The sequence below is a fragment of the Cibotium barometz genome, chromosome 47, assembly GCF_041138505.1.
Source record: "Cibotium barometz isolate CiBa-2024 chromosome 47, ASM4113850v1, whole genome shotgun sequence".
Lineage (NCBI taxonomy): Eukaryota > Viridiplantae > Streptophyta > Polypodiopsida > Cyatheales > Cibotiaceae > Cibotium > Cibotium barometz.
This window is the reverse complement of record NC_141092.1, coordinates 21,832,384-21,846,313: the sequence shown is the minus strand read 5'-3', so window position 1 is coordinate 21,846,313 and position 13,930 is coordinate 21,832,384.

Genomic DNA, 13,930 nt, shown 5'->3' with positions numbered 1-13,930 from the left:
TGAGGAGTTGCTCAGTTGATTGAGGATAGCTCAGGGATTTCTCTTACGAGGGTGTATGCCCCAGAGTGAGAGATTGAAGGAAGGTGTTTTTGGGTTTTTTGCTTGGGATTGAAGTGAAGTTTGGGGGGTTAAGATGATGTCTTACCCAGAGTTTTATGGTGGTCCGAATGAGGATGTGGCAGATTTCTTGGAAAGGATGGAGGTTGCATGTATAAGCAACCATATTAGTGAGCAGGTACAGGTGTTGCGGTTGTTGAGCATCTGTTTGAAGGGAGATGCAAGGACCTGGTACAGGGCTTATGAGGAGTCGTTGAGGGATGCTGTTCCACGCATTGAGATGACTGAGGATGGACTGAAGACAGCACTTAGCAACAGGTTCAAGAAGGTAGAAGACCCCGACAAGGTTTGGCATGAGGTGCAAGCTCTGACACAAGGTGAGTTTGAATCAATAGATGATTATATGAAGAAATTTTCTTTGCTATGGGAGACTCTATGCAGGGCTTTGGGAGAAAACCAGGTACCGCCTGACATGATGAAGAAGAATAAGTTTGTAGCTGGACTTAAGAGGAGTATTCGCTGGAAAGTGGAATTGAAGAAGCCCAGGTCTTTTGAGGATGCGGTAGAGATTGCTAAGTCAAAAGATTGGAAACTGCAGCGGATGAATCAGCTGGGGATGATTCCAGTGGTAGCACAGCCAGAGATTCGTAGAGTGGAAGCTATACCCATGAGTGCAGTGATTGAGAGGATGAAGCCCACTGAAGCCCAAGCTATGCAGATGGTGCCTCAAGCTAGTCAGGGAGTACCTATGGTTCCTGCAGGTTCTGATGAGGGATTGCGACAGGATATGAAACAAATGGTTGATCTTATGAAGAATTTGAGCTTAAATTTAATGGGAAGTACAGGTGGTGGACGTGGTAGAGGCCGAGGTAATTTTCCTGAAGGGGGAGATGGACAAGCAGGGTATGGACGTGGTCGTGGTAGGGGCCGTCATTTCATCCCTACATGCTGGAATTGTGGTGAGCTTGGTCATCTGAGTACAGATTGTGATAAGCCTCAGCGTATGGGTGGCGACATGTACCCACTACCTTCACAGTTACCGGACAGGTCGAATGATTATGGTATTGATATCAGGGATCAAGCAGGTCCGAGTGGAATCACAGCTGAAGAGAAAGGAAAAACTAAGGTGATAGATGTGGTCACCCTTGAGAAGATGAAGGAAGCAGAAGCTGATGTGATGCCTTTGGGGAAACGGATGCCACAGGAAAGAGAAAGCAAGGATGCTGCAGGGCCCAGCAAGAAGAAAGGAAAAGTGAAAGAAGGAGAAGATGTGAAGGTCAAGCAGAAGAGGAAGCCTCGTAAGAAGTTTCAGGTAACTGATTTTCCACTAGGGGGTGGGCAGGATAGTTATAGCTTGCAGGAGGATATGGCTGAAAGGAAGGCTAACATTACTTTTGGGCAATTGATAGAGTTAGCTCCTAATTTGAAGCGTCAGTGGAAAAGACTTGTGAACCCGAGAGAGAAGGAGCCGGCCAAAGGAATAGTGACTGTTCTATCTGTCCAGGAGTTGCCTGATATTTGTCCTGTGGTGAATGTGTGGTATAAAGGGAAGAATCTGGGAGAGGCATACATAGATGGTGGAGCACAGATTTGTGTGATCACATTAGCTGCTGTGGAAAGGCTTGGTCTTGATTTTACTGAAGCGTCTGGATTCCGAATTCGGCTGGCTAATCATCAGAAAGTCAAATGCTTAGGTATGGTTAAGGGATTAGAATTGGAAGCTTTTGATGTGAAGGTGCTTGTAGATTGTCATGTTATGCCTGCAGGAATGGGTGCATTCCCCATCATTTTGGGAAGACCATGGCTGAGAGCGGTGAAGGCTGTGCAGGATTGGAGGAAAGGGGTCATTACTCTGTATGACAGGAGAGGAGATAAGAAGCAGTTTAATATGAATAACCAGAAGCCTGTCAATGATGAAGAGGAAAGTGAAGCTGATTCGAGTGATGATACGACCAGTACCACTACTAGTGAGGAAACAGAGGATACTTCATCGAGTGAGGAGGATGCAGAGATGGATGCCCTGGTTATTGATGAGGAAGTGCTTAGTGATGAGGTTGCTGAACAGGAAGAAGCTATACATGAGGAATGCGAGGAGGTACAAGTGGATCCTGAACAAAGGTATGCATGTGATGAGAAAGAGCTTGCTTTTAAGTCTTTGGATAATAAACCTGTGTGGGATGAGTGGGATATAGACAGTCTACAGGATGATGAGCCTGAGTTGGAGATGGATGATGAGATGTGTATTAATGTTAAAAAAGCCATGATCAGAATTGAGGCTATGAAGAAAGAAAAACAACAGAAGGCTTTGAATGATGCTGCGGTTATAGATGAGTCTATGGATGCTGTAATGGATGAATCTCTTGGTGGTTTTGATGAAGGTGAGGATACAGGAACTGAGGTGGATGCTTTGGCAATGGTGCCTGTCGAAGAGGAGTTTGTTTTGCCTGTGGTGGCCGGTTTTGATGGTGAGGCTTCTTATGCTGATGGTGGACAGGAAAGTGTTATGGCACAACAAGTTTTTCTTGATGAAGCTCTCATCAATTTTTACCCTCAGCAGGAGCTGCTGCACTGGTTCTCCGATATTGATGCTGATCGTATCAGGGATTTTGGAGTTGAAATGAGGCAGGATGGTGTCTATGTCAGAAGCTTTGTTTCGAGAGGTTATGGTGTTATGTTATGGGATGTGGGATGGAAGATTATGCCTGGAGAGGATGACAGAGTTTCTTGGATCACCTGGAACAGAGATGTGTTGGTTACACTTTATAATGCTCAGAGAATTGATGGAGGGAAACGTGGTCATCGGAGGAAAACATGGTTATATGCTTTCTGCTGATCATAAATGATTCAGCAGGCTAGGGGTTGGGCAAAGTATGTCAGGCTAAAATCTGAGAGGGTTTTTTGGTCAGTGTACATATGGTGCGTGTGGTGTGTGAATAAATTTTGCCCTGAATGCCCTGGCAAGTGTACAGGCCGAGCGGTTTGATCGTGAGTGGATTATGCACGTGTTTTTTTCCGGAGAAAATGCTGGAGATCTGAAGTTTTATGGCAATGGTATGGTGTGTAGATGGTTGCTAAAAGCTGGGTACCGACTGGAGAATTGACGGATTCAGTATGATAATGATGATGACAAGGATGTAGACAGCTCTCGCATTATATTCGGAAGCTGTGTGGGCACCGTATTTCCTGGAAAAGCTAGGAGAAGGAGAGTCTTTAAACATTAGTGGCCATTACCTTGTGGGTTTAAGGCTTTTTGGAAAAGAAAATAAAAATATAATATAATATGGCCAATTTAGAAGGCCACATGGAGGGAAAAGGTGGCGGCCAGCTTTGCTTCGAGAAGATGGCGAGGAAGTCTGGAGGGAGCGCCGCCTGTTCAAAGGACCGGAAGGGGAGTAGTCGCTTGAGCTCGGGCCAGCTGCAGAGAGAGAGAGCTGAGGGGCCGCCGTGTGCCAGACAAGTGCTTGGAGATGTGTGTGCTGGCTGGACGAAAAAGAGTCGCCGGCGCTTGCTGCAGACAGAGAAGGTGACTGTGTGGCTGGTGATCGCAGTCCTGAGGAGAGACGTGAAGCGTGTTGGCCGCCTTGGGATTGGAGACGGGCTGGTGAAGCCGAGGTAAAGGAAGGCGAAGCTGGAGTACTGCAGCAGAGGGGTGCGAAGAAGTGAGAACGGTGGCCGCTTTTAGATAAAACTGCAGGCGCAGCAAGGTTGCCGCGTGTGAGTCTGCAGAGGCGAGATGAAGTGAACTGCCGCCAGGTACAAGAGTTGGTGACTGGAGGCCTTGATCGACTGGGCGCAGCCGACTGGTATCAAAGGAAAGGTAGCAGCGTAGAGACGTGGGCGCCTCGTGGAGAGTAGTAGGTAAAAAGGAAGACATCTAGAGAGTGCAAAAGCTTGCAGAGGGCTGCAGCTACGGAAGGTGTGAAGGCCGCCTTGGTGGACAGTGTGGCTGGAGCGCAACCACAGGTGGCAAAGGGGAGGAACCGCCTCGTGGAAGAGCTGGCGAGAACGTGAAGGCAAGGTGTCGTTGCGTGTACAAAAGGTAAAGAAGGCCTCGAAGGCAGACGTGAAGCGTGGTGGCTGTCTAGTGCTGGAGGTTACTGGACAATAACAGGCACAGAGAGTGTGAGAGACTTTGTTGGGTAGCTGTGCAAAGCCAGAGGCAAAGAGAGAGAGAATCTGGTGATTGGCGCAGCAAAAGAGCAACAAAGAGAGGCTGCAGGCCTATGGATGATGGTTTAGTATGGGCTGGTGATTGGAGCAGTATAAAGGGCTGCTGTGAGGAAGGGTACATGAGATGTGGCTTGGGTTAGGTATCTGGGATGCTGCGGTGAGCAGTGGGTTGTGGTGTTGAGGATTGTGCAAGGCTCTGGGGTTGGTGAGACTGCTGGTCACGACATACAGAGAGTGGGAGCTGCTGAGTGAAGGTTAGCTGGTGTGGGCGCCTTCTGGTGAGAGTAGCTGGTCTTGTGTGGGCGGTGATTGCAGGCAGTGCGTGGATGCTGACCAGAGAGGGAGCCTTGGGTTTTTGTGTGTGTTGGATGCAGAAGTGGTGCTGATGTGTGGTGGGCTGGAGACAGTGGGGCTCGCCTACGACAATTGGCAGATAGCAGCAGACAGAGAGTAGCCAGGCTACAGAGAAAGTGAGGAAGGGTTGCTGGTGTGGGCGCCCTCTGGAGATTATAGGGACCGGGAGACAGAGGCTCGGTTGTCAGACGCAAGGGTGTGATTCCCTTGGCAGTAAATCCTGGCCAGAGTCCTGGTCTTTGGTGTATTTGCTGTGTTTATACAAAGTGTATGGTGTTGTGTGTTTGCTGAATATATCATCTGTTCATTGTGGTTCTGAGCTGTCTTATGGTGTGGGTGGGTGGCGAATGTTGAGAGAGTGTTCCAGCCGGTGGCTGGTGGTGCCCCGTTCGTGGTAGTTTTTCCAAGTTTGGGAGGTGGAAGGGCTATAGAGGCAGGTTCTTTCTTCTTTTTTTCACCTCACACCATGTACCCGTTGTGCCCTTCAAAAAGATCTGGAAGAGCCGTAAAATTTGATCCGGATTATCCACATGGTTGGTAATACATGCTACCTCCATTTGCTCCAAGAAATCCTCTACATCCTCATTCTTATCACCGTGAAACTCAGGATAAGCAAACGCCATGGTTGCAACCTGTAAACTGAAGGAACCTGAAGAAAGATCCTTAGTGGGGGCACCAGAAAACTATCGGGAGGCTGGGAAAAGAAGAAATGCCTCTATAGCTACCTACCTAGCAGCCTTGGAAGACACAACAAACACAAGGGGCACCACCAACACAATGCTGGAAACAGAAATATCTCAAAACACCCTCAACCTACGGGAATGGCCAGGTCATCGAGGTCGGAGCTCGGCGGCTCAACGTATCCTCTCCTGCAGCCGAAACCATAGACAATGGGGCACCACAATCCCCAACACAGCACACTCTTTCTTCACACTTCACCCTTCCCAAACCACCCACAAAATCACTCCTTCCATTAAACACATAGACAAGAGCCCACACAGGTTGCCATCCAAAATTGAAGTCACACACATACCCACAGCCACCCTTTTCTCTACTGTAGCACCTTCACATGTTGGCACCACAGTCCTTGCAGCCACAGCCAGCTAAAAACTCATGAACCTTGCGCATCCAGCTTTTCCTTACCAGCCCGTGCCAAAGCCACCCTTGTCTTGCCTGACTTCAGCACCTGCCGGTGCTTCCACATCCTCTGCAACTGCACCAAGGCGGCTCTTTCTCTCACCCGTTGGTCAGCCACACAACCACTAGTGCTCGCCAGCCCTCTTGTGTATCCGCTTCAAAAACACTAGAGCCGCCTTCTCTCTTTTTACAAGGCGGCCACACACACCTCGTCTGCAACTCTCCAGCGCCTGTGGGGCTGCACACGCCTCGTTGCCAACCTGCAGAATCACCAGCCGGGCTTGCTCTTACAAGGCGGCCTCCTCCTTTTTTGTGTCCCTGTCTCTGCAGCACCTCCGCAAGGCCGTCTCGTCCCTTTATCTCACCAAGCGGCTATCTGCACAAGCACCCGCCAGCCCTCTTCACTGTTGAAGCACCCTCACAGTTCCTTGCCAGCTTCTCTGCGCCAACCATTGCCACACATGCCTTTAGCTATTCGCCCAGCCTCTGCTCTCCGCTCTGCAGACGACCACCACCTCGAGGACCTCCGGTTCTCCCCAGCCCTTCTGCGCTTGTCACCTTTGTTGAAGCCGCCAACAGCTGCCCCTTGCCTGCGCACTCACTAGCTCCATCTAGGCGGCTCCCCTGTGTGTGTAACTGCAGCTACGCCCGAGAGCCCCCCGGTGCATCACACGGTGGCCTTCCTCTTGCCTGCACCCAGCTCTCCCTCTCTCTGCCGAATCACTCCAGAGCCTTCTTTCAACGAGGCGGCTGCCTTCCCTTTGGTGCCTGCTACAAACCAGCTCGTTGCTTTCTCCTCAGGCTCCTCTTTGTGTCTTCTCTGCAGAATGACCAGGGCGCTCACCGTACGAGGCGGCCACACCTCTGTCCTTGCTGACCACCGGCGACCTTCAACTCTAGCTCTCTCGGCTCCCTAATCCATCGCCAGCACGACTCGTCGGCCCTTTGTCTGTCGCCTTACTTCGCCTTGATGCCAGCCTGCAAGCCTTTGACGCCAAACTTGCCACAGTCGACTAGCAGCTTCAGTAGCTCACCCCAAGGCAGCTCCTTTTCACGCCTTCGCCAGCTCAACACCAATAAAACAATGCCCACCTACCCTGTACTTGCTCTGTCCGCTCCAGAGAGGCCTTCCTGCTGCGCCTAGCCACACACCTCCAGTGCACCTCTTTCCTGCGCTCGTGGCTGCTGCCCTAGCCGAAGAAGCCTGGCTTCACCTATGCGGCCGTGTCTGCAGAATCCCCCCGCTTCGATTGCAAGGCAGCCACTTCTACCCTTCGCCAACTTCTAGAGACTCACGCTGGCAGCCACTCAGGCCTCCACGCCAACCTTCCAGCTGGCCACTTCAATATTATTTTCTTATTTTTCCTAAGGCCTAGAAGATGGCCTCACAGCCTCCTTTTCACACGAATGCTTTTGTACCATCCCTTCCTACTTTTCATATACGTGGCCATCTGCATCCTTCCATTTCACAGCAAAGCTCAAGGCAACATTGGCCCTTGCTTCCACACCCTTTTTCAACTGCAGCCTTCCAATGCCCACTCATCCTTGAGACGCGCACACATTTCCAGCGACCGAGCAACTGATATCATCCCCAACGAAGCACACTTCGGACAACCTGTAATAACGAGCCTACAGCAAAACCATCCAGTCTGTACATGTGCCAAGGCATTCCAAGGCAAAGCTCTTTATACACGCCATGCATTCCATATGTACACAAGCTCAAAACACCTTTCAGAAAAACTCCTAACATACTTTGCCAACCACCTAGCCTGCAGGACATTCATGTCCTAGCAGTTAGTATCCATAAACTGTCACCCTCCAGGGTCAAAAGGCCACTGTTGCATGTCTCTTCGAATTATACACACCTGCCCATCTAGTTTATCTAGGTGATATACCAATTGGGAGTTCCTTCGAATGGCATCTCACCATTCTGACTATCCTCTTTATGCACACTCTTAGCATCACCAAAAACTGGGTCTGCATAACCCTCATCCACATCTTCTTCTTCTTGGGTCAATCCCAAACATACTTGGGCCTCACTTGCCCACTGCACAGCCACAGTTAAAAGCATATGCATTAACATTTTGCAACCCAAATCCTTGGGCTTTTGATAACCTGGCACATAAGCATTCACTGTTGTGGAAAAATTTCCGTCTTTTTCCAGCATAGCATTCCCAGACCTCATAACCCCAATCTCACCTGACTCTGGCTCCCACATGCCGGGTTGCTCAAGCATTAGTTCTTCTTCAACCGGTTCAATAAGAAAATTCCCAGAATCCAGCAAATAAGCATTGCTCTCACTCACCGGATCATCCGTGACTAGCTTTCCACTTCCACTGTCCTCTTCGGAAGAGAGACTCATTTCCGAGGGTGCTTCAAGCATCATCTTGTCTTCTACTTCCTCATTGCCAACCACCTTTGGTTCTTCTTCAGGCTCAAGATTTTCCCTTGTCTCACCCCTCGTGTCAAATCCTGCTAGATCCTCCATTTGCAGTCCATCCCCTTCAATCTCTTTGTTTACTTGCTCTTCCACTCCATCATCTTCTTGTTGACCATCTTCTGTCTCTCCCTTGTCCACCGTAAGTTCCTGAATTGGCTCTTTAAGCCAAGGAGAAGATGACGAGTAATTGGTGTGGCCAGTGTCCACTTGTAAGGAGAGCTCCATCCATCTTTGAATGTGCAAGGGGCCAATTCGTGGGCCAGCATGAAGAAGGGGGGTGGTAGTCACTAGAGTAATGGCCTCCTCATTTATTTTTGTTAATGTGTGTGTGTGTGTGTGTGTGTGTGTGTGTGTGTGTGTGTGTGTGTGTGTGTGTGTGTGTGTGTAGGGGAGTTCACATGCAAAAAACCACGAATTCAAGTATTTTACATCCATCCCTCCTTAAAGAAATCGAGATGTCCTCATCTCGAAATTAGGTAGGGAAAGTCTTGATACAACTTATACTCATCATCCTAGGTAGCATCTTCTGCTCGGAAGTCCTTCCATTGAACTACATGTTCCTTAATGTCTATTTTTGAGAGTCCATTCTCTAGAGCTAAGGATGTTAACTGGTTGAATTTCCAATGTGCTCAGGGATGCCATAACAATTTGCTCACCATCAGCTTACTTGGCATCTTTACTTTTTTGAGCCTTGTTCCTCTGACAAGCTAAGTATTGTGTGACATAGCTAACTTCATCCTTTTTGAATCCCATTAAAAAGACTCCTTCTTAGAGCAATCCACATCATCATGTATCCTAGATGTCTGGCTAATCGTGCATCATGTATGAGATTCATGTATGATTTGATCATTTAACCTTTTGATGTTGGATGGTTAAGGCCATTTCACTATATCTTGTACCTTTGCTAGGTGAACTGACATTCCATAGATATTCAATTTTGTCTATAAGGACAATACACTTACTCTTTTTGGTTCTCCCTTAGGATTTCTAGAACTTCTATAACTTGGGCTGCTTTGTGCTCTTTCCCATCCTTAGAGTAGATCACAATATTATTAAAGAACACCAAGACATGATTGTTTGGCTTCTTCCTAAATCTATCTTGCATGATCCTATTGGAAGGTTCTAGGGTATTAGTAAACACAATTGGCATGACAGTCCCTACTTGGAATTGAATGTCATCTTTGGAATATCACTCTTTTTTACCCTGATTTTCTAATAACCTGACTTCATGTTAGTCTTTGAGAAGACTTTAGCTCCTGTGAAGTCAATCTAGTAGTTCATCAATCCTAGAAAGAGGTTGATACTCGTTCTTTACTGTGAAATGATTAAGATCCTCTAGGCAATGCAGAATCGTAAGGTTTTGTCCTTATCCTTCTAAAATAAGGTTGGAATTCCTTGAGGTGATACACTTGGCCTGATGAATTCTCACTTTATCATTTGTCAGATTTGTTTCTTTGAGTTCTATGTATTCATGCACTAACATTTTATATACACATTAGCCCCACTAGTTACACTTTTGAATAAGCTCCATCTCATGGTCATTTCCCTATGTGGATGACATCTGAGTAAGCTCTTTAAATAAGAGGTTCTCTAACTCTTGTTGTCAGTCTCAGTCCTTGGTTTTTTTAGTATCATCATTGACTTCGATGAGTTTAATTATGAACACCCGTTGATTGTTTCTATGGTCCTTTTACAATTTGCATGTTTTTTTAGTATCATCATTGACTTCGATGAGTTTAATTATGAACGCCCGTTGATTGTTTCTATGGTCTTTTTACAATTTGCATGTTTTTATTAACATCGCTAGGTCTGCCCATTCTCTTGAGGTTACTGCTTCTTGAGACTTTTCTAGTCTCACAACTGAGGGTGGGACATAAGTTTGCTTCTAACCAATCCATACCAAGGTTACTGTTATAGACCTCTAATAACATCACATGAAAAGTAGTCCTAGGTTGGTTTTCCAATTATCTGTAAGGTCTCATCGACACTACATGCACGCCAAAATTATAAACTATTTCAAAGCCCTAAATTTTTCAAAAACTCGAAGCATGTAGGTCCCTAATTGTACTTACATTAACGAGTAGACGGTGATAGTAAAAATTCCATTCTATTCACTGGTAATGGTCTAAGACGTATTTTTCGCTAGCCTTTTGTTCATATTTTCTCTCTCTAGAAACTAATAAATTAATATTTTAGTTCTTTAATTTTTTAATTCTTAAAAAATCAAAGATTTATGCTAATTAAAGCTATGTGTGCTTCCTGAATCCACCACAATATGAGCCATCCTTCCATTGATAGTGCCTTGAAGCCTCAAGGTAGTGGCTCCCTTGCATCGTGTGTGTAAGCAATTCATGCAATATAGCATATATGTAGCCTGAATGGTCACCCACATTAAATGGAAAATCATGGTTCTCCCTTGCATACATGTTCTTTACTCCAGTTCTCCCCACATGTAAAACGTAGCCCTTTGCTCCTCAACTCTTAAATATTTGAAGCATCCAATTGCCTTGACTTTTTGGGAGTGCTTGTGGTTTTTTTGTCGTGAGAGAAGGGCTTCTTTATGCCATCAATATGAGCATGAGAATTAACTGGATGTCTAGTTCTATATGCCATTGGAAACTTGGGTATAGAAGGGGGTTGTGTGGGAAAAGAGCTCTTCCCATGTTTTGTGTGGTATAGTAGATGGCTTTTGGAAGCTCGTATTGGCTGGAAATGGCTAAGACCTCTTGTACCTGGGCCCATAAAGCTCTAGAAGCCTCATGGCTTCCTTCAAGGAAGGTGGTGTTTGGGCCAACACGTGTGCCTTGATTAGAGGGTTCAATCCATGATTAAACTTCCTCAATCTCATTCCTTCATTCAGCCCCTCCACATACATGGAAAGCTTCGTGAAGTTCTTGATGTATTCTTTCATCATCTCACTTTTGTGCAAGCTAATACCATTGTCCTATGTACTTATCAAAACACTAGTGGTGAGGTAAAAGCCATATTCATATTTCAACTCTTCCCAAAAGTGAGGCATGTTGCCTTCCTTGACCATGTGCCTCCACCATTGCAGAGCATAATAGGATTCCACAGCACTCAAAACAGATACCGGATTAAGCCTATACGCAAATGTTTAGTTATTTTCAGTTAAAATCAGTAAACTTTAAACCTTAATAAATGCACATCCGGGTATCCGATTGACAAATGGACTGCACCCCTACGACTAGGAAAACACCCCGAACATTTTTGCTGAAAAAAATTTTCAAACTCGTCAGGCGCTTCGGCATGGATATCAAGGTTGATGCTCTAAATTATGGGCCGCCGCCCCAAAAAGATGGCATTCACATACCTAGGCACTCGTACAACAACCGCGTAAGGACCAAAGGCCGACCACCTAACGTATGGTCCACACTGGCCGATACGTGGATGCCCATGTTGCCATTGACCCGGAAGGTACATGCATATCTCATCTTTTGCCCACGTACAGGAACCATCCCTTTCCCAGGCTCATGCAACCACAAGCCGGCGTACTTTCATCGTACACCGTTCTTTGCACCTTGCATTGCTCTCCCTTTCCCTACACCCGTACCCGTATCACCTCCTATATAAACCCCTTGTTACCCCCATGGCCAGTACCCTGACACCATGTGCTGCCCATACTCGACACTGTGTAGAGACTGTACCCGACAGTTCATACCCGACCATCTATGCGGGACTGTCCCAACAACCCTCTGTAGCCCCTCTTCTAGCAAGTCTTTTTAGCCCATCTTCTAGCAAGTCTTTTTAGCCCATCTCCAAATAAGCTATGCAACAAAAAAAAAAAAAAAACCATCATCTCACACTTGTGTTGAGTAGAGGGTGTCCTTAGCTACTCTCCCCCCGCCCTGCGAATAGACTTAAGGGAGACCTCCCCCCTCTATCCCTGTAGGTGCATCCTTTTGCCCCAAATTCCAATTTAAAGACACCTTGCCCCCCTATTTGTAGTGACTTTAGTAAGGGCTCTTTGGCTCTTAGAGATGGTTTGCACCTAGGAGTTTTATGCTCATAAAGTGAGCAAACAAGCCCGATTTGTGATCCGACTGAAGCGTTAACGTTCGCGGCGGCGGCGACATGGGCTACAAGAAGGTGAAAAGAGGGAATGCTCCAAATGCGACCCCATCTCTCCCCTTGGGAGTCCCACGAGGAATTAATGGCCAGGAGGTTAACTTGGTCATTGTTAAAAAAAAGATTTTTGATTAAATTTTTAATATTAGCATTAATTAATCAAGAAGAAAGATATCACTATCCTTGCTTTGAAAAATACCAAAATCTTTGTGATAATGTTGTCTTCTTGTGAAGGTGATGTTGATATTGTATTCTATGATTTAGTTTAGCAATTGTTATCTTGATTAAGTTAAAAAGTACAGGTACATCTTCTCCCCATTTTGAGGCTAACCCCGTTTCTGTGCTTGTGTAGTCGGGCAGTGACATTAGCAAGGCCCGGAGTCAGCCCAAGGTATCCCTCCTACCATTGGGAAGACGAGGTTCGTCGGTTTAGGCGAGTAATATAATGCTGCCTAGTTTTGCAAGCCCAGGCTAGTGCGGTGAATAAGCCCTTCCTAGCATGTAGACATCCCTCTGAGGAGCAGGAGGATCAAGCGATGAAGCCTGAGAGGGCGACAGGCCGGCTTGAGTCCTCACCAGCTCTACCAATGATGAGGTGTATGGTCCTGTAGGGTTGCCCAGTCTATAGAGTCTGGAAGGCCAAATTCTAGATCATCGGCAGAATAAAGTAAAGGAATAAGAGAGCTTGGATTTGGCTATGGATAATTTTAAACATTGTATCTATTTCTTTTATTAAATCCTTTGTTTGTAAGCATTGTTGTATCATTGTTAAAGGCTGTTTAAACGAACAATGTGTAAGGTTATTAGTTAAGGAACTTGTCTAGATATGTCACACAGCGTGGTAGGACTAATTAGAAAACAAAATTGATGCATGAGTTGGGTGGAAAGTGGGAGGATGGAATGCCTTGATGGCACCATCCTATGGATGGGTGGACCTGATTAGTCGGGTAGTTTTTCAACAAATTAATTAGAAGTTCTATGTTAGGTAAGTAGGTTCCTAGGCAACTCTACTGTAGAGAACTAGGCCAGCGGCTGTGCCTTGCGGCAAAGATAAGGAAAAAAGCATTGTTTCTAGGAAGCAGAATAGAGGTTGCCCAATTTAAGGTCATGTGAGTCACTCTATGAGTGATCTAATTTTAAGAGTCATTTAAAAGACCATGCTCCCCTTGTTGCAGGATAGAACTAGATCTTACCTACAAATCGTATCCTTATATCTTGACATGGTTAAAGTGTCAATGAGTAAGAAATTTTTGAGTTAGACTTAGTAGACTATCTTATGGTTTTCCCCTATTTCTTTAAGGGGGGGAACCTTACACTTTATGCTTTTGTCATTGATTGTAGGATGATAAAAATTGGGCAAAGTCCTTGTATTCAGTCTTAATATAAGGGGGAAGATCTCCATCGACAACCCTTTGCATGTGTATATATATGCTCATTGGATTACATGGCATCATTCTCATACACATCTTGTTCCACATGTATGGGCTAATTCGAGTTGGTATACATTGCAACCCTCATGACTTCACCAAAACCATTATGCATAGATTCATTGGGAGCATTATATGGTCTCTCATACAAATGTGAAAGGATCGGGCTGAATTGGAACACTATTTGAAACTCCAACATGAGACTTCCTTGCATCTATCGTGAAGCCAACATGTGGAGTAGCCTTCATAGTAGCCTTAT